Source organism: Nymphaea colorata, chromosome 10, assembly GCF_008831285.2.
Source record: "Nymphaea colorata isolate Beijing-Zhang1983 chromosome 10, ASM883128v2, whole genome shotgun sequence".
Lineage (NCBI taxonomy): Eukaryota > Viridiplantae > Streptophyta > Magnoliopsida > Nymphaeales > Nymphaeaceae > Nymphaea > Nymphaea colorata.
In genome coordinates, this window is record NC_045147.1 from 3,411,973 (window position 1) to 3,439,925 (window position 27,953).

The 27,953-nt window shown below is 36.6% G+C and overlaps 1 pseudogene; it reads right to left on the reverse strand.

The window, feature by feature from the left end:
- Positions 1–25,896: 25,896 nt before the first annotated feature.
- On the reverse strand, positions 25,897–26,846 carry LOC116262187 (2-hydroxyisoflavanone dehydratase-like; annotated as a pseudogene).
- Between the last annotated feature and the right edge of the window lie 1,107 nt (positions 26,847–27,953).

Sequence of the window (27,953 nt, forward strand, 5' to 3'; positions counted from 1 at the left end):
TCCCAATGATTTGAGACAAAAAGAGAACAGTACATTACATCTTTCATATTCTTATCAAATCCCATCCTACTTGTGTCAAGGATTGCCAATTTCTTAACAGATTACAGTGCCCCAATATCGGATGTCTGCTTTACAAGATTGCAGAAACTGACTTAATTTCTCTTCTTTATTTGTCCTAGAGTGGAAATTTTTTTTAGGCACGAAGAAGCGAGCTGGCATAAAATAGTATGGATCCTTTTTATTGTGAAAGGTTGATGCACGAGTTTCATTGTATGAGTCATCATGGTCCACAAGGATATTTTTATTATAAGCTCCAAACAGGAAAAATAACTCAGCATGAAAGTGGTGAAGGACAATTATGTTACAGAGAACATTTGAGGCTGTTCAAGAATGTGAAATTATTAATTCATAAAATTCGTTAATTATTTTTCTTGCTTTCTTTGCACATTGTCCCCTTATTATAACTATAAATAAGTGTTGAGAAATGAAATACGTATGCGCTCGTACTCTAGTTTCTATTCTTTCTACTCTTCATGTAGTTGGACTCAATTTTTGTACATGGTATCAGAGTAATGTCCACGACTTGCTGGGTGATATTCTTATCCCAATGGTGGAACACTGCATGTAGGATCAGAGTCTCTCGGACATGTCAACTAGGTGGATTCTTCCAACCCTTATTACTTGCATCATTATGACAATCCTAAAGTTGTTCTGGTTTCACAACTCTTGATTGAAGATAACTACCTTATATGGAGCCATAAAATGACTATGGCATTGTCTGCCAAAAACAAGCTAGGGTTTGTGGATGGAAGTCTTCACCAACCAAGCATCGCTACACCAGAGTTTATGACTTGGAGACACTGAAATCATATGGTATTTTCTTGGATTCTCAATTCTATTTCTTGTGAGATTATGGGTAGTGTGATTTATGCTACTTCTGCCATAGATGTGTGGATTGAACTTAGAGAATGGTTCACTCAAGGGGTAGCACCATGAAAATACCAATTACAATATGTTACTTCTCGTCTATCAGAAAACATCATGACTGTTGTTGCATACTATATTAAAATCAAATCGTTGTAGGATAAACTATGCTCTTATGAGCCTCTACCTGAGTGCTCTTGTGGTGGTATGAAACTCATGGCAAAGTGGTTGCAAGAGGATCGTGTTATTAAATTTCTAACGAGACTGAATGGCACATTCACTAGTTTTATAAGATAAATTCTATTGTGTCACCCATTGCCTTCAATTTCCAAGGTTTACTCTCTTGTACTTCAAGAAGAAAAGCAGAGAGAGGCATGAGTGATGAGCAATCCAGTTGAGAATGTTGGTTTGCCCACTATTGGTAGGGATCTCAAGCTTGTTAAAGGCTGAAACAACAAAAAAATCTCAATATTATTGCAACTATTGCAAAATTTCAAGGCATACCAAAGAGAGATATTTCAAAGTAAATGGATATTTTTCAAATACTAAAGATGGCAATGAAAGGTATGTGAAATGTGCTCCCTACTTGTCTTCTGATGACCACTTTGGTGAAAAACCTCAATCTATAGCTTCAACTTCTGCTGCAATAAACAAAGATCTCAATAAAGATTCTGCACCTTTCTTTACAATAGAAAAATACAATCATATCAAACTTCTTAAAGATCGCTCATCTGCCCAGTGTAGTTCTGTAGCTATGTCTGTTCACTCTTCTGGTACTTGGATTTTGGACAACGGCACAAGTGATTGTATGTGTGTCATTGAACATTATGATCAATGTGTCACTTTTTCAGTCCTCATTTCCTGTTAGACTACCTGACAATGAACTAGTTTCAGCTACTCATATTGGACAAGTCCAGTTATCTCCTAACCTTATGGTGCAAAATGTCTATTATCTTCCCAATTTTAAATTCAATCTTGTTTCCATAAGTAAAGTTCTACTTAACTTCTACTTATTTTGATGTTGATACTTAAAAACATAAGATTAAAATATGCTTTTTGACATGCCGCTAGAATTTTATAGGAGGAGAAAACTAAAACTCGCATACGAATAAGTAAAGTATCTATTTAGGTTTTTTAAAAAATGATAAATTAACAATTGACTTTCAGCTATTTGAACTCTCATTGTAGGTAGAAGGAAGATAATAAGGAAGAGGATATGCCGGAAAATCTTGGAAAGGAGAGGATTATAAAAATGGTTAAACCTTGGAAGAGGAAGAGGATATAAAATTTGAAATCTTGTAAAAGAAAGGACCATTCTAAAAATGATTAATACTCTAAGGGTTATAGCTCAGGAAAAAAAAAACATTTTCCTTCTATTTACAGTGACTCTTTGGTCAACACTCAATGCATACTCCTAAATTTGACTTTCACCTTATTCTTCTGTAACAACCACAAACAGCACATTATATTCAAAGAGAAAATTTACATCGTTGAAAGTTTGATTTGTAAGTAGCTGCACAAGTCATTCTCAATTATATTGTAGTTCGTCCTTTTTCTAAACTCTATCAAGTCTTCTGTCAAATAAGGAGGCTGAGACATCCCACCATCTTTTGCCAGCTTGGGTTCCCTTGTTTTCATCAAATTCTTGCAAAAAGAATAGTGTCAGATCATAGATATCTGAAGATTGGTTGGTAAAAATGGGGCAAAAAAGGTTTAAATTTGGGTTGCGTCCAACTTTTTATCAGATTGGGCTTAGTCAGATTTTAGGGTTTGGAATTACATTTAGACTTCATTTTTTATAAGTAAACTTGGAGCTGCCTGGAATCAAATCTGCCGTTTGTAGGATTTATCCAACTTGAATTAAGATTCAGCTATGATCAGTTGTAGAACTAATGTGTTATTCCTTAACCTGTGGTGAAGGAAATCAGCCGGAACTATTATTTTTATGTTTTGAAAAAAATATATTAAGAATTGATTTTCACCTATTTGAACTGTGGTAGGTTAGATAGAGGGAAGACGATACAATTGAAAATCTTGGAAAGGAGAAGGGATTTTCTAACAATGACCAAACCTTCAAAAGAGAAAAGGACTATCATAACCATGGTTAATACGGCGTAGGTTACTGGAAGTTACCTTTTTATTAAAATCTGACGTCCAGAGTCTACCTAACACAATTGCTGGTTGAGAATAAACTATTATTAGATCCGACCTTCATGCTGCTCATCAAGTCAGCAGCTGACAAGCGTCTCTTATGATTATTAAGTCTTAGTATATTTAAAATTAGGCAAAATGCTGAGTTTTGTTGCCCGTTATGAATTATTAATTAAACTTATCATATCATCCATCGCCTACTTGCCTAAAAGTACTTCAAATGATTCACAGTTATTATGGATATTATTGTATATTTGCTACTCTCTTAGCCTTCAGCCAGGGGCGGTGCCATAAACTTTTGACCAAGAGGCACTAAATATATAGTGAATAAAAAACGTATAAATTAAAAGAACTATAACTTAAAAAGCAAATCAAATATTCATAATTATGAACAAATTTACAATTGGCTTCAAAAAACAAAACAAATGACTATAGTTATGAATAAATTTATAATTAGCTTCAAAAAGTAAATTTAATAACTATACTTTTGTACAAATTTACAATTAGTCCCAAAAAGTAAATCAAATGAAAAAGACTGTAGGTCTACACATATTTATAGTTGGCTCCCAAAACAAAACAAATAGTTATAGTTTTGTACAGCTTTACAATTGGACCCAAAAAAACAAATCAAATAGTTATAGTTCAATTATAGAATTAAAATTGGCCCAAAAATCAAATCAAATGGCTATAGTTCTGTACAAATTTATCATTGGCTTCAAAAAAGCAAAACATATAACTATAATTGCAAATAAACTCACATTCAGCCCAGTTGATGTTTCATATTCTGGAAACAAAGCATGATTGTTTCATCAATGGTGTTGTCAAATGTATCCTTCTCAATGTAAGTAATCAAAGCATCATTGACTCATCATCTCTCATTTTGTTACGAAACCAAGTTTTGATATTATCATGGCTGAGAATATTTTCAACACTTTTTGTTGCAATTGATAAAGTTAGTGTCAACTTGATCAGCAAATACACCAAATGAACTGCTATATGCTTTCTTGTTGTTATAATTATTTGTGCAAGTTCTACCAAAGAATTTAAATGTGAAAACTCCATAAGGTCTTCATATCTTTGATATGTAATTTTGATATCTAAGTCTTTTCATGCATATTCCAGGAAAGTCTTTAGGATAGAACTCAGCAAGACGAACTAAGTTACCTATATCAAAAGTCTAGTAGGTCATTAAGGGTACAAAGTTACCTATATCAAAAGTCTAGTAGGTCATTAAGGGTACTAAGTTACCTATATCAAAAGTCTAGTAGGTCATTAAGGGTACTAAGTTACCTATATCAAAAGTCTAATAGGTCATTAAGGGTTAACTTCTTTGGGGAAAGAAAGCAGACTTGCAAATGATGTGCAAATGTTAAGACATTATTTGATAGAATAAGGACTGATCAATTTCAAGCTATGATGGAGCTGCATATGGAGGTTTGTATTGGACAAATGCAGAGATGTTGGCAAGAGATGGATTTGTGACAGTTCCACTATAGTGCCCTGTTGAGAAAGAGTCAACTTTAATTTGAATAAGTCAAGTCTGATCCCATCAAAGGTCATTGAAACAAGAGTTTTAGTAGTTGGTTATGTCCCTTCTTGAACAGCTTTTCGTAATTGAATCAACACGTTCGTAATAGTCTAGCCTTCGAATCTTGGTCTATTTGTGTGAAAACAATTCTTTGGCTTAAACATGCTACTGAAAGGAGAAGCTCTGCCTCCTAAGTTAGCTTTCAAACAAGCCCTATTTTGCTGGATTTGAGCGCCAATTGCCATCCTAAGTTCCCCATTTTCAGAAACTTGTTGAGAAAGCCTTTCCATACAATCATAGGGGCATTTTAGGAATTTCATTAGTTACCTTATTTTCTTTAATATCTACCAATTAGAATAGGTTTATTGTTATTATTTGTTTTGGTTGTAGTTTACTGACTTATTTTTTTCTTGCTTTAGCCACTTATTTTGCGCCTCTTCCAAGATTCATGTACATTGAAGAGGTAAAGTGCGGATATTAGCAGAGTAGTCAAAGTACTTTAGGGTATATTTATTTTGTGCATTGGATTGTCTTCCTCGTGTGACTTTGCATAATTTTTTTTTTGTTTGAGTAATAAAGGAAATTTATATCTTATCCATTTTTGTTTTGGATCATGATTATCTGAGATCTTCTTGTTTGTGGATCGAACCCGACTTATCACCACTTTTTGTGTAGATCTGAAAATTTAATTGGTGCGTGACTGAGACGCCATAGAAGATAGCATCACAAAAGGCCAAAGATGGTCTGCGTGCACCATAAGGAGCCATGTGGCAACAGTAATACATTGGTATTGTCCCACGAATTGCCTGCAGATTCCTTTTTTTTCAGCACCAGTGATTGCTTGTAGTGATAACATAGCAAATCAAATTTTACAAGAGAAAGCGAAAGACGTCAATACTCATTGCCATTATGTGCAGAATAAAGTCGAAGGAGATGGAGACCCCATTTGATTAAAACAAAATCATTTTTCAAATTCATTGACCCAAAGTTCGCCGACAGAAAAATTCAAAAAATATCAATTGCATGTAATGGATGGTGTTGAAAGGTACAATTCAGATGAAACTTCTCATGCCTATCTTTCAGGAAGTGTGGATGTGGTTCCGGATATCACCTAAATTTATACAATATTTTTTTTATTACAAAATTTTTTCTGGCCAATCACTTGTTTCTCAGTGCCTTATTTTTTCGTCCTTTGTTTCTACCATAAAGGGCTCGCAATCTACCAAATAAAAGATAATCAGGCATGACACTATCGTATTCACCAATAAACCATCACAGGCATTGAGTAAGCCAGTATGAGGCTCAACATGTTCCCCGTGGATGTTTCCCTTGGATAATATAGGTCAACATTGGGTCGAATCACATAAATGTGTTGTCTTTGTGTGCTCATGTGTGGCTTGAAACTCCCGATGCAAATTGTTGGGAGAGAGGACTCCCATAACCTGGGGGCGAAGGCAGTTGTGGGGCACCATGTGGACAACCTACAAAAAATTCTTATTTTTATATTGATACTACAAATAAATTTTATTTATTTACATGTTGGTATTTCTTAAAACCCGACTAGGCTCAACTACATAATGGGTGTTAAATTATAATGAGAAAGTAGTTAAACAAGTAGAAACTGAACAAGTTAATGAGTTAAATGAATTAAGAGTTAAACAAAATGAAACTTGCTTAACATAAATGAGTTAAACGAGTCGAGTCCAAGTTTGATGTTGTATCCTCGACTCAAGCTTCAGCTTGTTCTATCGAGCTCTAGTCTTATGAGTCGAGCTCAAGCTGGCCCAACTTGAACTCGACTCGGCTGGTGTGCAGCCTTACTTCCTCCAAACTAGCTTTGCTATATATTGCACTCTAAATGAACCGAGTATTGGTAAACTCTCAAATGAACACTTATTTCAGTGTAATTGCCAAGTTCGTAATTCCAAATGTCCTCTTTGTTGATGGGATGAAAAATCAAGATATTTTAGTTAACACTTGTGAAACACCACTTAAATGTCCTCGTAATTGCCAAGTTCGTAATTCCAAATGTTTTTAAACATGTGCCAAGTGCGTAATTCCAGTGAATTTTTTTTTGCTCCGCCACAGCTAAACACCAAGAAGCCATGGAGGACCTTTTGAGGAAAGTTAAAGTAAAAAGAAGTACATCCCTGACGATGTGGTTGAAATCTTCTATCCTTTTGGACTGCAAAGAAATATCATTAAGTAAACAATGGTTGTTGTAAAAGAAAACAAGGTTCATGAAGAGGATGCCTGGAAAACCTTGAGTGGAGACATCTTCTCAATTATCATTGCAACCACCAGTCATATATATATATATATATATAAGAAACAAGAAATCCCACAATAAGTGCATGCATGAAATAAGGTTGTTTTTTTTTCAGCCCACAATAATCATTCATCACCAACAAGACATCAAAGATTAACCTAGCAATTAACTTATGTTAAAGATAAAGGGGAGGGGAAAACTAGCAAAAAAGAGCTTCATGGACCATAAGAGCTTATTTTGAATTGGGTGATTGCTCTAGAAAGTACTACATAGTCTACTATGACATTTATGATCAGTAACGTTCAGTATTGAATATGGCAGTAACGGCTCGAACAGGGCATCTTTTAGGTGCTATTTGGCATTAAAATTGAGACTACTGTCAAACAGTCCCTTAGGAGACTGACCCATTTACTGGTCTGCCACTTGAAGGACATATTCCTGGTTGTGAAATAAAATGAAATAAAATATTTAAGGCGACGGTGGAATATGAGTCCAATATATTCATCTTATCATAATTGGAACAGTAAAACCTCTATTATTAACTTGGCTAGCAATGGCATATCTTTGGATGAGCCATCACTTCTGTACCTTGATTTGGTACACCCATCACAACCATCAGTGTTGCCAAGACAAATTGCATCCGAGTCATAAATAGCATGTGAGTGCCACATTGCGGATGGGATCGCTGAAGATCACATGTTGATTGAACTATCAGTGAGATGGAGAGAAATGCATCATTAAAGACCACGTGTTGGCAGAACCATGGTGACACTATGAGAAACAATGTCATATACTGCCATTGGTGGGTCTAAACATCATCGTATGCACACAGCATGATTATGTGCATCTGGTGCATGCAAGATTTTGGTTGATTGTGGTGATTTAAGAAAAGCGGGTCAATATACATAAACCACACACTCTCGCTCCAATGCATTATATAGAAAAGATTTTCAGCTTACACAAGGGATTTTCCATTGTCCATCCATCCAGCAATGGCATTAACGCACCCTTGCTGTTTAGAAAACCATCCAGCAACAATTGTGTGACCTTCAATGATGATTTCATCCAGTTTCGATGAGTATTTCTATCTCTCTCTTATCTTTCTCTCCTCCTCCCTTCCAATTGGATGGTTGATGTCCACCGACAAGAATGGCAAATTGGCCGCTGGCCATTATTGTCTGTTATCCAAGATATCACGTGCTTTCCCGTTCCTCTGTATTGTATTAGACATCTAAATTTGATATTATGTAGCATGAAACTTATTCTAAAGAACAGGACTTGTCAACTTGATTTCATCTGTTATTAAGTATATGTTTGTAATTTTATATATTAAACTCTTTTATTTCTCATTTCTCAATTTTTGTGAATTGAGAATCAAGACATGTGCATATGAGCTAACAAGTGAAAAAAAGCTTTGGACTATTGGTTTTTGAATTTTCATGAAATCCTAACAAACTTTGAAGAAACATATTTTTTATCTTAGGTTTTTCAAGTAGAAATCATATTTGTATAGTTAGTTTCAATTTATAAAAAAAAATATGCATAGGTAGTTTTTCAGATAATTTAGTTTTTCAAACCGTTTTTACCTTTTTAATTACATTCTTAATGATAATTTCAAAATTTTGGACTTGATGTTTATGCATCACATCGCTGCATTGTGCATCACTTCACACCACAAGTTCAATGCATTGCTTGGCATCAGCAGGATTAACAACATTGGATGTAACAATAAAAATCTTTTTTTCTATGAAAAAAACGAATCATATTGAGACTAGTTGTCATCATGCGCGAGCGAAGTTTCAAAACAAGGAGACAGAGACCCCATTCGTTAAAAGTAAAAATGATCTTTCAGATGCATTTACCAAAAGCGTCCCAGTGGAAAAATTAATAAATTTCAATCTCAAGTGTGGTTGTGATGACATCTACACCCAATCGATGGTTAGTGTTGAAAAGATACAATTCTTTTGAAGGCAAAAGAAATCTCTCGTACTTATCTTTTAGATTTTTGGCTGTGTTTTTTTATGTCGTTTAAATTTATGCAATATTCTTTGTATAACAGAAATTTTCCTTGGCCATCGAGTGCATCCCCATGCCTATCTTTTCCTCTCCTCCCATGAATACAAATAGCAAGAAGAAAATCTCATTTTTACTACTAAAAGGTCTAGGCGGCTAGCAGTTTACAATATAAGAAAACCACCATGCATGACTCTATTGTAGTTGTCATCAACCGTCAAAGTCATTGAATAAACCATCCTGTGGATATATAGCCTTATCGTGGATAATACGGGGTCAACATTAACGTTGGTGGATTTATGACTTTATGTACTTCTGTAAGAAATCAAAATGAAGAAATAATTAAAGGGACAAAAATTTTTAAAGTGGTTCAGCCAATAGGCCTACGTCCACTAGTCTATCATTTCTTGCTTGCCTTCCTTTGGTGGAGAGGCTCATTTATATAGAGGAGTTACATAAGGGGTCTCTAGTTCCCAAGAGACATGACTTTTCATCTTTCAACATACATGACTTTTCATCCCTCAAGAGACATGACTTTTCATCTCTCAAGAGACATGACTTTTCATCTCTCAAGAGACATGTCTTTTCATTTCCTAAGAGACATGACTTTTCATCTTCCAACAGACATGACTTTTCATCTCTCAAGAGATATGACTTTTCATCTCCCAAGTAATACACATTGAGAGCCTTCTTGGTGTTTCTGTTAACATCCCCCCGCAAGCTCAATGCTCCAACAATGAGATTGAGCTTGTTAATTATTTGATAATGGTGCTGCTTACTAAGTGGCTTAGTTAAAATATCAGCAACCTGATCTTTGGAAGAGATGTACTGAATTTTCAAATCTCCTTTAGCCAATTTTTCTCGAACAAAATGAAGGTCAATCTCTATGTGTTTGCTGCGACTATGATACACAGGATGAGCTGCAAGATAGGCTGCGCCGATGTTGTCGCACCATAATATGGGAGGTTGTGATTGATCAACACAAAGTTCTTTTAATAAAAATTGTAACCACATGATTTCAGCAGTAGTATTGGCAATGGATCGATACTCAGCCTCAGTGCTAGAACGAGAGACAACTGACTACTTTTAGCACTCCATGAAACTAGATTGGATCCAATAAACACTGCATATCCACCTGTAGAGCGTCTATCATCAAGACATCCTGCCCAATCTGCATCACTGTAAGCATTAATATTTAAAACTGAACTAGGTTTAATAACAAGGCCATAATCAATAGTGTGCTTTAAATATCTTAGGATTCTCTTTACGGCATCCCAATGGGCATCAGTAGGATGATGCATGTATTGACAAACTTTGTTGACAGCATAAGAGATGTCTGGACGAGTCACAGTAGAGTATTGAAGAGCGCCAACAATGCTGCGATAAAGAGTTGGATCATAAAAATTTGATCCAGTTTGAGCAGATAAAGCAGGGGAGCATGCCATGAGAGTTGAAACTCCCTTAGTTCCAAGCATATTTGTTCTTTTGAGAAGCTCGAATATATACTTCCTTTGAGACAATATTAGCTTATTGTCAATTCTTTTTGCATCTATGCCCAAAAAAAAATGAAGCTCACCCAGATCTTTAATGGCGAACTCACTTTTGAATTGACAAATAATTTTATGAATATATTCTGGTGAGCTTCCTGTTATGATCATGTCATCCACGTATACCAAAACATATAGAAGTATTTCTCTTTTTCTCAAAATAAAAAGAGATGAATCTGTTTGAGCCCCTTTAAAACCAAGATTTTGGAGGAATAGACTAAGACGGGCAAACCATGCCCTAGGAGCCTGTTTTAAACCATATAAAGCACGTTCAAGCTTGCATACATGATTTGGGAAAGAATGATTTTGAAATCCGGGTGGTTGAGCCGTATAAACTTCTTCTGAAATAGATCCATATAGGAATGCATTTTGAATATCCAACTGATGTATTTTCCATTTGTGACTAATAGAAATAGTCAATACTGTCCGAATTGTAGTAGGCTTCACAACAGGGCTGAAGGTTTCAGTATAGTCAATTCCTTCTTTTTGACTATATCCCTTGGCGACGAGTCTAGCCTTGTATCTTTCCAATGATCCATCTGCCTTTCGCTTGATTTTGAACACCCATTTACATCCTACAATGTATTTGGCTTCTTTCTTTGGAACAAGTTTCCAAGTATTGTTTCGAATAAGAGCATCATATTCTTCTTGCATGGCCTTCCTCCAATTTTCATCTTCATATGCTTCCTTGAAACTTGAGGGTTCTTTGTCTTCAAGAAGAGTGGAGACAAGAGCTCTTGGAAGAGAGTGTTTGCTAGAAAAATATGTATGGAACTCATTGTATTTAGAATTAGGTTTGAAGATTCCCACTTGAGATCTAATAGTCATAGGATGGACTCGTTCTTGATTTGGTTCATTTTCATTGGATTGGGTAGGCTCCTCATTTTCAAGAGTTTTAGGTTGAGATTCACTATTTGTTTCAGACTGAAGTAAGGGTTCCTCTGAAGTTGTGGAGGTACTAGATGATGGTATTGTAGGGTTTGATAACTGATATTCATGAGGGGAGGTTAAAATTATAGCTTGGTTTTGAGTTTCTAGATCTTGAGTTCTAGTTTCTTGAGTATCAATAAAAGGAAATTTTTTCTCATTAAATTGGACATGTCTCGAAATATAGATTTTACGGGTTCGTACACCCAAACAATAATATCCTTTATGTTGAGGAGCATAACCCAAGAAAACACATCTTTCAGAACGGTAATCTAATTTATTTTTCTGATAAGCTCTTAAACAAGGAAATCATTCACATCCAAAGATTTTGAGGAAGCCATAGTCAGGTTTCTCTTTGAACAATTTTTCCAAAGGAGAAGCAAAATCAAGAATCTTGGTTGGCATTCGGTTAATCAAATATACAGCAGTACAAAAAGCATATGACCAAAAGTTCTTAGGAATATTACCTTCTGCCATTAGAGATAAACCTGTTTCAACAATATGTTTATGTCTCCTTTCAGCTGCTCCATTTTGTTCAGGGGTATGAGGACATGATATTCTATGTCCAATCCCATTATCGACAAGATATGATTGAAGCCCTTGAAATTCTCCTCCTCAATCTGAGTGAAAATATTTTATCTTGTGCCCAGTGAGATTTTCAGAAAGTGCCTTGAAAGCTTTAAAAACATGACTGACATCTGATTTTTTTTTCATCAAATAAATCCAAGTATATCTTGAAAACGCATCCATAAAAATCACATAGTACTTAAAACCATTCACACTCTCCACTGGGGCTGGACCCCATACATCAGAATAAATGAGTTCAAGCGGGCGGTTCACCTTACTTGAAATAGCATTAAATGGAAGTTTATGACTCTTAGCCTTTTGACAAGCTTCACACAAATAATTTAAACAATCATCATAATAAGACAAATCATACTTGTTCAAAACCTTCTTAACAATGGAAAATGAAGGGTGACCAAGTCTTTTGTGCCACTGCCCAATAGTATGTCTTTCTCCAAGTTGTGCTTCCTTTTTTCTGCTACTAAGGTCAATCTTATATAGCCCATCACTGCTCGTTCCTTGATGAAGAATTTTTCCCGTTCCCTGCTGCTTAACATAGCACATATTAGGATGAAACTCAAAATAGACTCCATTATCCTTAGAAAAACGTTCTACAGATAACAAGTTTCTTGTTATTTTGGGCACATGAAGGAGATAATTTAAAACTAAATTTTGAGATGTCTTTGAAGAACCAATATGAAAAATTCTCAAACCTGATCCATCTCCGATTTTTACTGCATCTCCACCTTTGTATTTGGCATGAATGGACAAGTTATTGATATCATTGGTGATGTGATGAGTCGCACCGAAGTCAGGATACCAATTGTCATCTCCAATGTCTTGATTCAGAGTGCTAGAAGAAACTGCATGATATGCTTGAGGAGGCGTTGTCTCTTTTTCTTTAAGCAAGTTAGTATATGACCAACAAAACTTTGCAATATGACCAACTTTTCCACATATTTGGCACACAAAACGATCACCTTTGTATTGATCACTTTTCCGGACTCCTCCTCTAGATTGATAGTTGTTTCTACCACGACCTCTGTAGTTGGTTTGCTTGTTGTAAACTTGTTTTGAGGCAATATTCGCAACCGGCATAATAGATTCAAAAGTTTGAGAATCATCTTCTTTTAAGTTGGCTTCTTGTATGAGAAGAAGCCCATGAAGTTCGTTCAAAGAGACAGGGTCCTTTCGAGTTTCCATACTGACTTTAAAAGCAAGATATTCACTTGGCAATCCTCTAAGAATTTGAAGGACAAGATCATCTTCATCAACAGGTTTGGATGCAATGGCTAATTGATGAGCAATAAATTTTGCTTTGTTTATATAAACATCCATAGAACTAGACCCCTTTTTCAAATCTTGAAACTGTGATTTTAACTGCATTATTCGAGCCCTAGATTGAGTGGCATATGACTGCCTAAGAGCGCTCCAAACCTCAAAAGAGGTTTTTAAACCAATAATTTGGGTATGTATTGCTTCAGATAGAGAGGACTTAATCCAACTCAAAAGTAGTTGATCATTTTTCAACCATTCAATATATTCTGAACTAATTTCAGTTGTTCCACTTCTAAACATTGATGGAGCAGGTTTGCTTCCATCAATATATCCCATAAGACCAAATGATATCAAAATTGAAGTGAATTGAGATTCCCAAATAAGATAATTTTCAGCATTTAACTTGATGGTGAGGAAATGCTGTAAATTGCTTGGGCACTGAAGAGGAGAAGCAAGAAAATTCATACCCGTATCAGAGTTGACTCATGTATTTGATGATGCTTCTTGATTTGCCATGAGAATGAAACGCGGCAACACAAGATGTAATCCTTAGGATCTAGCAGCAACACTAACAAGGACCAGTGTCTCTGATACCATGTAAGAAATCAAAATGAAGAAATAATTAAAGGGACAAAATTTTTTAAAGTGGTTCAGCCAATAGGCCTACGTCCACTAGTCTATCATTTCTTGCTTGCCTTCCTTTGGTGGAGAGGCTCATTTATATAGAGGAGTTACATAAGGGGTCTCTAGTTCCCAAGAGACATGACTTTTCATCTTTCAACATACATGACTTTTCATCCCTCAAGAGACATGACTTTTCATCTCTCAAGAGACATGACTTTTCATCTCTCAAGAGACATGTCTTTTCATTTCCTAAGAGACATGACTTTTCATCTTCCAACAGACATGACTTTTCATCTCTCAAGAGATATGACTTTTCATCTCCCAAGTAATACACATTGAGAGCCTTCTTGGTGTTTCTGTTAACACTTCATAGATGTTAGTTCGTCTTTTTGTACTACTTCATTTGTGACTTGAATCTCAAATAGCGTGGATAGTTCAAGGCTAGAACCAATTGAGTTCAAGTTACAGACCTAATTGTGAGGTTCCTTCCTCCCTACTAGCCATTCTCTAGCAATCTAAGGTTGTGTTTGTTTTACCATGGATTAATATCTATGGTGATCTAAGATCCCTAGGATCCTACGATCGGACCTCCCCCCATCTGACATAAGACCCATGCTTTTAAAATGAAATTCATGCTACTGAGAGCTGCAGTTTGTTTAAACTGAGGATCTCTCAAAACACACAGTTTTATGTAGCCTCGGATATGCAACCCACATGAATTGAGTGTTTGGTAAAATTTAAATGAACGCTTATCTATGTGTTGCCAAGTTTGATATGTTCACTTTCTTGATGGGATGAAAATCATGATCGTTAAAGTCATGTTTCCTTAACAAAAGAAATTCGTGGCTGGGATTTCCTTCCAACTTCAGACCATGACTTTTATACCCCAACCATTGCCCACTAACCATAAGAATTTGTTTTTATTTTTTTCCTTTTATGAAAACGTAGAGCGTAGTGATTAAATGGACATGGCTGCATTTCCATGCAGAACCGCCGTGGTGTGGTTCAATCACGAGTACTTGAAATGAGAGAAATATCATCAAGTAAATAATGGTTGGTCTAAGGGCCACTCTAAGCTTAAATTTGAACTTTAAGGGACACTCATATTAAAAACTGAAAATTAATGAAGTTTTCATATATAAATAAAGTAAATTTTATGGGCTGGTGTGGGCAATTGGCCCACACCAGCTACAACATAGCTTCTCCACTGGTCAAAACAAATTAAGATGCATGAAGAGGATGCCCGGAAAATCTAGTCTGGTGGCATTGATCATATATATTCCCATGCAAAAGCCACAATAAGTGCATCTACATTATAAGGATTTTTTTTTTTAAGAAAGCTAAGTAAATTAGTTTGAGAATTTCCACTGGACATGGTAATTAGTTGTGCAGTTTCAATGCCAACTTGTAAGTGTAAAGACAGAAGTTTGTGGCCTATAAGTACCACTTTTTACCTACGCTAGCTATTTGTTCATAATTTTTTTTTTAAATCAGTGGCACAAACTATGTCGTAAACTATCAAATAAGTGCCAGATGCATTTCTCTTCTCTAATGCTTCTTGTTTCTCAAGCTAACAAAATTTCAATATGGGCTTCAAAGGTGCGTATTTCATGTTTCATAGAAAGCAATACCTTTATTAAGATAATTTATAAAATATAATCTTTTTTAGTAATTACTAAAAGTCTAAGCCAAAGTAATAAAAAATAATTGTGGTATTTAAGCTTTATTTTTTCTGTCATCATGCGATGTCAATCAAATGGTGGAGATAGCTTAATCTTGTCATCCAAAGATGAGTTCAAGGGTCGAAAACCATAGACTACCCATCATCGGTTTCAATTTGTAGGCAGCCAAGTAAACAGTTGCATGGCTAGTTCATTTGCTAGTAGTTATACTTCATAAGCTGCAATTGCATTTGTTTTGTGATCTTTCTAGTTTCAGCTTAACATATTTATCTTCATAGTTTTGTTAGATCATATTAATGGTGCTTATTGCTTGGTTTAGTTAGACATAGTGAAGGAAATTGAGCTTCTTCTACATTCTCGAACTTTTCTCTGAACAAAATTTTTGGGTATGCCAGACACCTCATTGTAGGAGCAAATTCTTAGAGCTTTGGGGGTGCCATTCTTCCCACTGGTGGGTCTACTCTGTGAGGACCTTCAGTTTTTTTTTTTTAAAAAAAAAAAACTTATTTTCATCTAATTTTAAAAAAGTCTTCAAGAACTGGTTTTCTTGTTCTTTGTTTTAAAGTCTGTATGAAGAAATATCTCCACAAAAATTGAAAATTCATGTTTTGGAATCTAGGGGTAATTTTTGATATCTTTGAAAAGGGTTTTGCTTCTCTAACAACTTAGCTTTCAAACAAGCCCTATTTTGCTGGATTTGAGCACCAATTGCCATCCTAAGTTCCCCATTTTCAGAAACTTGTTGAGAAAGCCTTGCCAAACAATTGTAGGGGCATTTTAGGAATTTAATTAGTTACCTTATTTTTTTTAATATCTACCAATTAGAATAGGTTTATTGTTATTATTTGTTTTTGTTGTAGTTTATTGACTTTTTTTTCTTGCTTTAACCACTTATTTTGCGCCTCTTCCAGGATTCATGAGTACATTGAAGACGTAAAGTGTGGATATTGGCAGAATAGTCAAAGCACTTCAGGGTATATTTATTTTGTGCATTGGATTGTCTTCCTTTTGTGAGTTCGCATAACTTTTTTAGTTTCAGTAATAAAGGAAATTTATATCTTATCCATTTTTGTTTTGGATCATGATTCTCTGAGATCTTCTTATTTGTGAATCGAACCAGACTTATCACCACTTTTTGTGTAGATCTGAAAATTTAATTGGCATGTTACTGAGACGCAATAGAAAATAGCATCACAAAAGGCCCAAGATGGGTTGCGCACACCATAAGTAGCCATGTGGCATAACATAGCAAATCATATTTTGCATGAGAAAGCGAAAGACATCAACACTCATTGCCATTATGTGCAGAAGAAAGTCGAAGGAGATGGAGACCCCATTTGATAAAAACAAAATCATTTTTCAAATTCATTGACCGAAAGTTCGCCGACAGAAAAATTCAAAAAATATCAATTGCATGTAATGGATGGTGTTGAAAGGCACAATTCAGATGAAGATAGATGAAACTTCTCATGCTTGTCTTTCAGGAAGTGTGGATGCGGTTCCGGATATCACCTAAATTTATACAATATTTTTTTTATTTTTTCTGGCCAATCACTTGTTTCTCAGTGCCTTATTTTTTCGTCCTTTGTTTCTACCATAAAGGGCTTGCAATCTACCAAATAAATGATAATCAGGCATGACACTATCGTAGTCGCCAATAAACCATCACAGGCATTGAGTAAGCCAGTATGAGGCTCAACATGTTCCCCATGGATGTTTCCCTTGGATAATATAGGTCAATATTGGGTTGAATAACATAAATGTGTTGTCTTTGTGTGCTCATGTGTGGCTTGAAACTCCCGATGCAAATTGTTGGGAGAGAGGACTCCCATAACCTGGGGGCAGAGGCAGTTGTGGGGCACCATGTGGACAACCTACAAAAAATTCTTATTTTTATATTGATACTTCACATAAATTTTATTTATTTACATGTTGGTATTTCTTAAAACCCGACTAGGCTCAACTACATAATGGGTGTTAAATTATAATGAGAAAGTAGTTAAACAAGTAGCAACTGAACAAGTTAATGAGTTAAATGAATTAAGAGTTAAACAAAATGAGACTTGCTTAACATAAATGAGCTAAACGAGTCGATTAAGAGTTAAACAAAATGAGACTTGCTTAACATAAATGAGCTAAACGAGTCGAGTCCAAGGTTGACGTTGTATCCTCAAGTCAAGCTTCAGCTTGTTCTATCGAGCTCAAGTTTTCTGAGTCGAGCTCAAGCTGGCCCAACTTGAACTCGACTCGGCTGGTGTGCCGCCTTACTTCCTCCCAACTAGCAGTGCCATATATTACACTCTAAATGAATCGAGTATTAGTAAACTCTCAAATGAACACTTATTTCAGTGTAATTGCCAACTTCGTAATTCCAAATGTCCTCTTTGTGGATGGGATGAAAAATTAAGATATTTTAGTTAACACTTGCTTCCTTAACAAAAGAGATTGATGGCTGGGATTTTTTTCCAACTTCTAAGAATGACTTTTATGGCTCCAGCCATTGCCCGTCAACCATTAAAAAAAATTGTTTTTATTTTCTTTCTTTACAAAAAAAATAGTGCATAGTTATCAAATAGACGTGATCTCACTTCTCTGTACAACCACCATGGTTCATTCTTCACCTACATGAAACTTTAAAGCAAAGAAATATCATCAAGTAAATAGAGTACTTTATCAACAAGATTTCATCAAGTTTTTGAGAACAGTACAAAGAAATATTCAGTTTGATACTTTAGTCGCTTACAAAGCAAGCTCTAGATTCCAACCTAAACGTGATCTGTCTTTTAAACCTTTCTACAAATGGCGGCATATTAAAGCAGATCACACTCTAATCGAGCTATCTGTCCTTTAGAAGGTTGTTTGAGGGCAGAAACAATATGTTACTGTTTCATATATTTTTTGCCTCAAAGGTTATGGTGCCTTAAAAATTGAAATAAATTCATTAAATGCTTTCACAAATATTTTGTGAATTTATCTCAATTTTTGCGGCACATACATGGCTTACCAAACAACTTTTATGGGGTCCTTTGGCAGTAGAGACATTTTGTGAGTGTCTCATGAATTTATCCAAAAGATTGAGGCCAGTTTATCGAATGCTAAAACTATCGTTTTATGAACATGCTACAATATTTGGGGTAGATTCATGAGACACTTACAAAGTGTTGCTGCTGCCAAACTACCCTTATAAGTATGGAGAAAGCAGAATTTGCTGCTTTTTTTCCAATGTTATAAAATTATTTATGAGCCGATAAGCGGTTGAATCGGCCTCTATCACTTAATACAGTCGAACAAGATGTGTCATTTTGGTTTTGTATAAGAAACAAAAATTGATATCTATAACACTCACGATTAATATAAGAAGCTGAGTAATTAATGGGGTGTTAGACAAAATTTGTGGCGTCTTAATTAGCAGGATTTATGGGAGTGGCTTTAGAAGTGCGATCATCAAGGCAACTGTATATGGATCCAATTTTAGTCCCTTATTTTATCTATTTTAATTTATCTTATGGATATCCAAGCCACTGAACTTTCAAATATATGGTGGTACAAGAGAAATGTGAAGGGGTCAAGTCCAAAGTTCACCATTAATTTATTTCCTGAGATTTTACATGGTTTTGCTATAGTAAGGTTCGCTGGCTAGGGCTCTTTGGTCTCACTAAAAAAGTTAGTTAAAAAATACAAGTAACAGTTTTAAGTAGTTTAGAATGTAAAATATGATCCTTTCAAGGCACTTATATTGAAAATCCGTGCATCAGTCACCAAGTAATAGGTTGAAATCTTGTTCTCAAGTTAACAAAATTTTTGTACTGGCCTCAAAAGCTTCTTGTTCTCAAACTGGGAATACTAAGGGGATCTCGCGACGGTTTTCAACGTCGATCGGGACTCAAGTCTCAACATTGATCGGGGGACTCAAGTCCCCCCGTGCTTCTTCCTTTCCTTCCTTCCCACCAGGAGCGGAGGGAAGGGGGCAGCAAGGGTCTTGGCCCCCGTCAGATTTTAAAAATTTTAAAATTTATATATAAATTTAAAAAAATATATTATAATATATATTTCAAATCACGTTTTACTGATGGTTTTGACCGTTGGCAGCCATAAACTTTTGAGTGGGTGTTTCGTGGAAATTAGTAAAACCTTTATTAAGAAATGACAAGTAGTAGTCATCTTTTGTGGCGGCTAAGTCCAAAGATTCAAAAATAATTGTAGTCTTTTAAAGGTTTTACGTTATCCATGGATTGAAGACGACTTCAAGGGTCCAAAACCAAAGGCTAGCCACCAACATGTTGCCCTTAACTCCAAAATATAAATAGGTGAGCCAAGGTAGCATTACTCATGAGCATTTATCCCAATCATAAGCTCTAGCTAGAGAAAGTGAGATTATACATATCAGATGGAAGGATGGAAGGGAAGAAGCGGCGTTGCAGCGGTGCCGCTTATGATCATGGTGTTACTTGTGCTGGTTGTAGGGGCAATGGTTATGCCTGTTGCAGAGGCTCAATGCCAGAACGGGCCTTGCTGCGGTGCACTGGGTAACAACCAAGTGGACTGCAAAACGATAAATCCCAACTATTGCTGCAGCAAATTTGGTTACTGTGGCAGTGGCCCTGCGTATTGCGGGTGAGCTTTTTAGCTCTAGTGTTATGCCATTGTCAGGCTTATAAGACGGTCTTATGGCTATGAATAAAGCAGCTAGCTAAGCTGGTGGTAAGGTCCGGGTCAGCTCCAGTACTCCTTAAATAAAGCAGTGTATGCACCGTCTTGTTTGATGATGTAATATCTATTTGTGGAATCTCATAATGACACGTTATATGTGTTTGTTGTGATTGCATTGTGTCCTTCCATTGGCTTTAGAGAAATTTTAAAGCTAAATATGTGTCGTCTTTTATGGTTGCATGCAATTGGTCATCGATTCACGGATTTAAGATCCAAGGTTGCATTAAAAGACGTGCTTTAGAAGACTAGGATCTTAGGAACGTGGATTAAAAAATGTTGATTTTTGATATCCTTGGGGTAATTTTTGATATCCTTGAAAAGGGTTTTACTTCTCTAACAACTTAGCCACGAGATTGTCGATCGAATTTTCTCTGTATGTTCTGATCATATATTTTCCTAATAGGGGAACTTCAATACCGAGAAATAATGAAAATCTATGGGATCTTTTCGAATAATCTCCCAGCCAAAGTTTTCAACAAGGCTACGTACATGATCATCTACATAAAGCATGACAAAAAAAAAAGATTGTCTATTTTGAGAGGATAAAAAAGAGTTGTCTGATAGAGCTTTTAGAAAAGTTATGTGCCTCCAAGGAAATTGCTCAACCATGAACACACGATTCTTTAAGTGCTTTCTTCATACCATACAGAGGCTTTCAAAGTTAGCAAACATGATTTTTGAGGATCGGATTACTCAAAATCAGGTTGTTGTTTCATGCAATAGTATCTTCAATGGTAACTTTAGTGAAAATATAGTAGTGACACCACGTATGCCTGCTTCCTGAGGATGTATAAGTAATCCCTGTACTAGCAGATTCTCTTTTTTAGCATCAGTGATTGCCCAATTTCTTGTAGTGACTTTACAATACGTATTATTTTCCATGAGACGGAAAGCATATCAAGATTGATCACCATTATGTGAATGAGAAACTCCAAACTAATGAGGTAGATACCGCATTTGCTAAAAGCAAAATATTGACTAAAAGCTTCCCAAGGTAGAAATTAGTAAACATCAATGGATGTATGGTTGTGATGGCATCACCACCTCACTTGGTGAGCGTTGAAAGATATGATTCCTTTGAAGGTTGATGAAATCTATCGTCCTTATCTTTTTGGATATGCAAGTGAAAATATAATAGTGGCAACATGTTTCTCAAGTTTGATGTAATCTAATACTAATCGACATGAATTGAAAAGATTGCAACTAAAGCTTCTTGTTTCTCAAGTTCACAAAATTCGTTGCGGACGTCAATGGTACTTCATTCATGTTTAATGGAAAGCAAAACCTTTATGAGGAAAATCATAGGTTGTTTTGAAATCGTTAAGGGAAGGCTATGTCTGAATATTCAAAAAGAATTGTCGTATTTGAGCTTCACGTTATTCATGTGTGTCGTTGATTAAATGGTGCATATGAACGTTAACCTTATACGTCAAAGATGCTTCCAGGGCTTAAAACCCACAGGCTAGCGATCATTGGCTATAATTTTCTATGTGATCAAGTTTGTAATTGTGTCGCTAGTTAATTTGCTAGTGGTTATATGATGTAAGCTGGAATGGCATCTGGTTTTTCATCTTTCCAATTTTTGCTTATAGTAGTTGTTTTGTAGTTTTATTAGATCTTATTAGTGGTGCTTATTGTAGAAAACTATAATTGTTTGTCAGAGTTAGACAGTGTGCAGAAAATTGAGCTTCTTCTACATTCTCGAACTTTCTTCTGAACAAAAAAATTGCCTACTTTGCACACTCCATTGAGAAAATTCTTAGATTTTTGGACAAATTTGGTGTCATTTCCTTCCCTGACACATCTACTATATCGGGGGAAACTTTCAGAATTTTTGGACTTATTTTCATATGTGGTTTTCAAAAAAATTTCAAAAACTGGTTTCCATGGTTATCTATTTTCAGGTCTCTTTGAGAAAAGTTCATGTCTTAGGATTTAGGGGAAATTTTGAGTTCCATGAAAAGGCTATTCCTTCTCTAACAACTTAGCTTTCAGACAAGCCCTATTTTGGTGAATGTGGACATCATTTGCCCTTCTAAATTTTCTATTTCCTAAAACCTAGCCAGAGCTAGAGCATTTCTATACTATATATAATAGCGGCATTTTAGTAATTTGTTTAGTTTATTTCTTTATTTTCTTTTGTCAATTACACTAGGTTCATTTTTTTTTTGTCTCTTAGTTGTAATTTGTTTCAATTTTAGATTTTGACTTATTTTTCCTTGTTTTAGGTGCCTATTTTGGGACTCCTCAAGGATTCATAACTACATTGAAGATATAAATTGCAGATCTTGCTAGAGTCCTTGAGCAATTAGGAAAGATTTGTTTCTTGGACTGGATTGCTGTCTTTGTGTGACTGCAATATCTTTTGTTTGAGTAACAAAGAGTATTTTATTCATTTTTTATTTGGATCTAATCAGGCACATTACTGTCATGGAGATCAAGAATTTTAAGTGCTATTTGATTTCCACTTGTACTTCATCAAAAACATCTTTTAAAAATACTTGACGACAAATCTCACAGAAATTTGATCATCAAAAGTATCCTTGAGATAAGAAAGAGTTTTTTTAAGTAGTGTCCAACCACTGGGTCCTCTATGTATTGGCACACGCTATTTACAGCAACTGCGATGTCATGTCTAACGATAGTAGCATATTGTAAGGCTCCAATAAATCTTCTATATGATATGGAGTCATTTAAACCAGTCTAATGCTTTTTTAAAGCTGGACATGAAGCCATGAGATAGAGATTGCCATTACATCTTTTGGACCTGCCCTCATTAGACATTTGATAATGTATTTTTTCTGTTATGACCAAATATTTTTCTAATAAGACGACTTCAAAACCAAGAAAATAATGAAATTATGGTAGATCTTTGACAGAAATCTCCATGCTGATTGAAGTTTTCAAATGGACAGTTGACAGAAAAACGGCGAAATGAAGGTGTGAACTAACAAGGCAACATACATAATCCAAACTTGATTTGAGTTGATAGCACTACCAATATGAGAGAAGATGGTCCCAATTGTGGCCTATTGGGAAACAGATTGGGCCTTTTAAGTTCTTTGCTCCATCCTTAAACTTTGTGCAACCAGTATTTCTTGTATAGCTATTCTCAACTATATTCAAAAGATCTTGTGACAAAAAAAAAAAAACTCATTTTGTGCTTCCGGATTCATAATTGTATCCATTAAAAATAGGCACCAATGCTTGGAAAAGGTCAAAATTATCTCAGGAATTTGTCAAATGGTTTAGTTATGCATAGAAATGTTTAACTTGCACACTTAATTCTTCAGCCTTCACAAACAATCACCACCTTACACAACAATGCTCAGGTTCAATCAAAACCTAAGCTCTGAAACCACCATTAGCAACAGAAAACAAACAGCAGCCAACTTGCAAGTCTAAGATGAAGTCTCCTGCCATTCCTCTTCTTGTTTAGGCAAATTACAAATAGAAGTGGAAAACATAATAGAAAAAACATGAAAGATACAAATGGGTAACACAAAAAATCAAATGGAGGATAGAGTTTACGGCACAAACACTTTCAATTCTGATATATTTTGGTAGAGTAGGAGGAGTGTTTCAATATTCCACCGCTCAGCAAAAGACCGACGTCCACCCTTCTCCCCCATCCCTCACAGTTTTAGCCATACTTTTTAGTATCTGAGGTGCTGCCTTTGATATGCTTAACTTGCACATCAATGGCCTTACACGGAGGTTGACCCTCTGTATATTCGAACTGGGGACTGAGTACGCATCTACCTGCCCCTGACTCAAGCTATTGCATCAACCTCTTGGAGTTATGAGTGCTGCTGCCTCTAGTATTTTGCTTGCAGCTCAGGTGAGTTGATTAAAAGGTGATGAAGTGAGGTTAGGTGAGTCCATCGTCAGGCAAGGCGTGGGCCTGACAGCATTGATTCATTGAAGATTAAGTTTCACTGTTAAAATTGTCAAGTGTAAACTATTAATAAAAATAATGAAAATTTTGAAAAAAGACAATTAAATAATAAATATATCAATAAAGAACAATCTTAAAAAGCACATTTAATTAGTGTAATCATCTTTTGCCAAGAAACTGAGCAGCAAGAACAGTATTATATTTTCATTCAAAATCTTGTCCAATTATAAGTTAGTTTGCTCGATTCTCGTGCGGTTCTAGAATAATTTAAAACTCTTTTCTAAAATGATTAAAAGCACAGATCCCAACTACATAGAGCCCAGCAAACAAGCATTATGCATTGAAAAGCAAGACTTGCTGCTGGAAAAGGGAAGAACACTGCCAAGTGCCAGCAGGGATATCTGATTCAAACACGATCAAATGCATGTGGATCAGTTTGTATCCATTTTTTTTTATAGAAAATCAACATAAGCATGATGCTACGATGATTCGGCAGCCTTGCCCTGATTCTTTGAGTCTTAAAACTGACACTTACGACTGTCTATTTGGTTCTCTTGTGGTCTACATCTTTCTTACCATGGGCTGGCATAACAATACAAGCTGGAGGTTGGTAGCAGTCAGTCTTAATTCTGAGTATCAGGGGCATCAGCTTCCTTTGCTAATACAAACGGAGGTCACTGATACACAAACTGAAGTACAGTGGGAGCGGTGCCTCGAGGCCTCGCAAGTATGCCTTATACTTTAACAAACCATTTAACAATAATAACACATTGTTATTGTCTCGTTAATGTGTCTCAAAAAATAAGAAAAATTCATTGAATATTGTAACAAGTGTTCGTTGAATCTGCTCTATTTTTGTGATTTTTATATATATAAGACAGTAACAATGTATTACTGATCAGACAAAGGATTGGGTAAAACCTAATTCGGCTCTTTGGGGCTGTTTGTTATTCTTTCATGAATCTTGATTCATGGAACACTAGAATAAGTCCTCCATGAATCTACCCTAATGTATAGGTAAAATTCATGGAATACTTTGACAAGTCAATCTACCTTTATCTAAAGGCAAATTCATGGAATAGTAACAAATTGTTCTTATTATCAAACATTTTAATAACATGGTTCCTGGCATTAAAGCGGAGGTCTAAAATGCGACTTGACTTGAATGGAGTGGAGGGCCTACCTTGAGGTCATTTTCCTCTCTTTAAAATTGTATAGGGCTGCATAGGCAACAGAGGATATATGCAGATTAGTTAGATTAGTTCGATACAAAGTGGAACCTTCAAAATGCTACTTGGCAACGAATCCTCCTCTTTATAGTGAGAGAGGCGTCATACTTGGGAACAAACACCACGTGGACGACATCTACTGGGAACGTATTTTCCATGCTGTGAAAATCTATGAAGCTTGTAAAAGTCGGGAAATTTCTGAAACTAATAAAATTAATGAAACTTGTGAAATTCATGAAATTTGGGAAGTGTATAAAATTTTAGAACATTGTTCACCACAACACCTTTGTCAATAACTTTCATTTAATTTCTTCTTTCATTATGTCAACTAGAAACAAACACATAAAGATCACATTATAGTGACCATGACACTTTGACCAATTTGTGGCAGCCGTGATCTCCAAAAAGATGTAAAGCAAAGAGGAAAAGAAATTTTGTGGGATTTCGTCCACATTACTGCCAAATGTTAGGTAGAAAGAGAAGCTTTTGGCTTTTGGCAACAAGAAAGAACATCTGAAACTCGTCCTTCTATAACGGACGGCCAGGATGGTGTCACTCACTGTTGATGAACGAAGCAAATCGCTTGAGCAGCAACTTTGCCTTCTCATCCTCTGGCCTGAACAGATGAAAAACGTGTTCCTCCCCTTCCACCTCCTCCACCTCCGCCTCCCCCTTCCAACCGCTAGCAGTCAAGGCTTCATAGAACCACCGGCCGCAGCCCTGCATGGAGTCCTTTCCAGCAATGGCTACCAACACGCGCCTGCATCCCAGCCCAGAGAGGGACGGCGAGCCAACCGCTAGCGGATTCATAATGGGGTCGTCGACTCCAGGTCTGGCAGGGCACGCCAACTTCCATATCAACTCTACACGTGCTGCCAAGTCCGGCAACTCACCGTCGAGGAGAGTCGACGACCAGAAGGGTCCCCAGGATCTTCACCGGGTCTTCGACTGGCGGACCCGATCCATGAACTGCAGATGCGCCGCCTGCTCTCATGGCTACATGGTGGACGAGGTTGGCACCGACGCTGTTGCCGGCGACCACGATGTGGCTGAGGTCGGCATGATTGGTTATCCATGGCTCGGTGCCTGGTCTAGTCTGGCGTGCCACCCACTGGAAGGCTGCCCAGCAGTCGTGCTGGCAAGTTGGGGCGTGATGTTCCGGGGCAAGGCGGTACTCGATGGAGACGGCGATGGCCCTCGACTCGGCGACGAGGGAGTCGAGGTAGTTGTGGTAGAGAGGGGAAAAGGCAGACCTGCTGAAGAAGCCACCACCATGGAAGTAGAGGCCGGCAATGATGGTTGTCAGAAAGTGGGGGGAGGTAGAGGTGGGCGGAGAGGCCAGTCTCAGGGTCGATGAGGACATCCTTGGAGGAGACACTGGTGGTATGATGGTCGGTGGAGGGAGGGACCCTCTCGTTGCCCTTCAGCCTCTCTACCTGGCTGTCCTTATGGAGCCGAATGAATCCAGGGACTTCGCCTATCAACTCTGCGGAGGAATCCATGCTTTAGAGAGAGAGTGTGTGTGTGCGCGCCTAGTGTGTAGCCTTTCTCCTTACCATAAATGGGTACTTTTTCAGTTTCCTATTTTCATTTTTTTTCTAGGTGTCCATGTTGAGATGCTTTTATTATTTATTTGTAATTAGGCCTTGGCGCTGGCCCAGCTGCAGCTGGGGCTGGGCCTATCTTTTACCTTATCGCTTTATGCCCGTCCCGGCCCGACATCATAACGGGTCGGGGCCTAACCTACTTGACTCGTTGGGGCCCGTTAGCTATGATTCAAGTTTTGAGTTTTTATGTTTTTAACATTTTACGAAAGGCATTTGGGTTTTCGAGTTTCGACTTTTCCTTTTACATTGGAAAGAGAAAGATTTGTACATGTTGAGCCACTGCCACCGTTGCCGCACCACTGGTCCACCACCGCCACCATCGCCCTCCGGTGCACCTCATGGCAGGACTAACAAGTGCTGGGGTTCGATCGTCAGTTGTCACCGAGTCTGTTTCCCCTCCAGTGGTTCTGGTAGGAGGCTATTGATTTTCATCTTCACAGTGAGCAGGTATACAAGTGATTTCCTTTGATTTTGAATTCTTAAAGTTGGTGGTTTAAATTGAGAAGTTCCATTCAATTGGCTCTGTTCTTTTTCTTGATAGATCAGATTTTTGTCTGCTCTGTTTGGTTTTCCCACACACGTTTAGCAATTCTTGAAATATCACCAGACTTGATTATTGTGTCTATCTCCTCTTGTTTGCTGCATTACCTTCTCTTGATGTTAGTTAGCATCACACACAAACGCAACTCTTGATCTATCTTGCCTAAATGTGGACTACAGCTCTGTTTTTGGCTAACTATTAAAAGAATATGTTTAAGCATCTATATTTTCCATCTCGATATTGTAAAACAAATGATAGTACGCGATAGAGTTATATCTCTGTTTATATTGCTTAGTCTAGTTCAAATAGTTGTTTTTTCTATCCCCCTGTTTGATCTTTAGTTCTTGGGTGCATTTCGATGGAAAAAGAAGAGGGGGTCAAACAATTTGCAGATATAAAACGCACATTGAAAAACTTAGTGGAGAGTTCTCTGGTTATAAAAACGTGATGCTTTTTACTGG